Raw genomic sequence first — 2,679 nt, forward strand, 5'->3', positions numbered from 1 at the left:
TTTAAATATTTAAATATATGGATTTCAATATCATACATTTTTATTATAAATCATTTTTAGGTGCACAGTGTCTACAACACTTGTGCAATATTATTCAGCAATACATGAGTGAAAACACATCCAACAAGTGTTCATTTACACTTCATAGCCGAGAGCAGGGGTGGGGAACTCCAGGCCTCGAGGGCCGGTGTCCTGCAGGTTTTAGATCTCACTCTGCGTCAACACAGTTCATTGCCAGGCCTCTGGAGAACCACAGCACATGTTGAGGAGGTCATTTAGTCATTTAAATCAGCTGTGTTGGATCAAGGACACATCTGAAACCTGCAGGACTCCTGCCCTCGATGCCTGCAGTGGGACGATCCTGGTCGAGAGATTGAAACTTGTAAAGCAGTGCTCGCTGCTGTTGTTACCAACAGAGGGCAACAGTACACCTGTTTGCTGTGAAAGCTGTGGCAATAACAACACACTGTCAGTACAGCAGTGACGAGGTGAGCATCTTTTGCAGGCCAGTATTATATTCATACATTAAAAGCACTTTCTGTGCTGAACTGTTCGTCAGAGATTTATTGCAGAGTTGTTAAGAAGAACAATCTTTTTAAATTTGCTTCCCTCCCATCAGCACAACAACTCACACATTTTAAATGCAAACTTAATCTGTTTCAAGCCTCAAGGCCAAACTTCACACATCGCAGTTTTGCATTGATCTGGCAGTTTGTTGTTCTGCTCTGTAATGAGTGTTGCAGTCACAGGGCCATAAGAGGCTCTACTGCTACTCTGATACTAACAGTTTATTTTTGCAGTTTCTTATAGTTGGAATGAGGCCACCGTGCAGTCCAGTCAGCTGGTGAGCAGTGCTGCTTAGTAGATCCAGCTCATGTTCCAGACTTGAGTGTTTAATAGATTATTACACTATAGGTACAGTGAATGTTTCAGTGTCATGAACAGCTCCTGCAAATTCAGCACAAAACAACCAAACCAAGACTGCAGACATTAGACTCCCGGACAGAAAATAAGATTTTAGAGCAAATCTAGAATTTACCAGCAACGACTGTGGTTTACCACAGCGAGGGCCAACAGGGACCAGAGTCAGAGGCCACATTACCCCATAACAGCTTCACATCAGTGGTTCTCATCATTAGCAGGTCTTGAAATTAGTTAAATACAACCTCAGGTGAACAAAACACACCTGAGGTCATGAGAAGCCATCGCTCCTTCCTATCAGTCGGGGAAAGGTTGTATGGCCTTCTGCAAGTAATTTGAAATCTATCGCTTATAGTGAGAAAGACAAGATTAGAGGAAAATATTCATTCTTCTCACAAAATTCAGACTGCACCACTCTTGGAGAAATTTCCAAAAACAACAACAACAAAAACAGTGAACAGTGAAACGACTCTTCTCTCTAAAAACATGGCAGCACAGTAAAAGTCTGAGCAAACCACAACTGTCAAACCTCAATGTGAGACCAAAGTCATTTGTCCGTAACACAGAGCACCGTGTTTAGGGACTCAAACACTTCACATGAACTGTGAACCACGGCCGTGGTGGAACGAATGAATAATTAGAAATGCATGAATGAATGATGTAAGAAAACCTCAAATTAATGCTGTTAAAGGTGTTTCTAAAGCCACTGAATCAGGACGTGTGCTGGTCTTCTTACACTTTGACTTAGTTTTTGTAAAATAAATAAAGACGTGGCACAATGTCACATTTGCTGTCATTGAACTGAGGTTGTGTTTAAGTCATTTAAGGTCTGCCGAGGAACAGACGATTAAATGAAACATGTCCTTGAATTGAGGGTGTACTTTCTTCACCAGGATTTATCGTCCTCTTATACTGAAAAGCACTCGGCTCCCACCTACCTCTCATTCCATGAAGTGCATGTTTTCATCATGTTTGTGAAGAAGCGGTTGAAGCAATATATCGAGTTCTTTGGACAGTTTTCATGGTTTTGATTGTAATAAGATGCTCTCCGTGAGACCCTTCAGGGCCTCGTCCACAGCGATATGAGGCATAAAGTTATCAGCAGCCTCTGCTGTGGCCCAGCTGAACTGAAGCCAGTTTCAGTTACAGCGGGATTAATACGTTTATTGTTGGATAAACTATGAGCCACATCTCCTTCTGCGGCGCTTCACCTCTGCTGGCGAAGCACTGTTTCCCTTTTTCAAAGGGGTCAAATGTTTTTATGTGGTATGCAGTTTTTTGTCTTTAGCGGTGAAAAATCGAGGAGGCTCCACAGGGCGTCGTCTTTCTTTTTTGTTGAACTTGATGCCACTTTAAAAGAAGACTGCAACCCCCTGATGTTGTGAGCACAACAGAAAGATCAATGAATAAATTAAGATTGAGGTTATGAAAACGTAATGTTGGACCCTAACAAGTGTTGTTGGCTGCTGACATCATAAAACACCGGAGTGCGCGTGCTGTGAGCGCTGACTTTTAAGCGCGTCAGTGTTTTCTGGCAGAAAGTCGGCAGAAATGACACTCAGACTGAAGACGAGACAGAATCAGAGAGTGTTTGTTTGCAGGGAGCTCAGCACTGACGTTGTATTGCATCCATATTACCCGGAGTGTTACTGAGGGTGGGACAAGGTCACTTCATGGTTGCTGTTTGTCTTTCACGTCCCCAGTTTTCCTGCCACACAGAAAACTGGAAATCCATATTACATGAGCACAAACACACAC

The sequence above is a fragment of the Astatotilapia calliptera genome, chromosome 15, assembly GCF_900246225.1.
Source record: "Astatotilapia calliptera chromosome 15, fAstCal1.2, whole genome shotgun sequence".
Lineage (NCBI taxonomy): Eukaryota > Metazoa > Chordata > Actinopteri > Cichliformes > Cichlidae > Astatotilapia > Astatotilapia calliptera.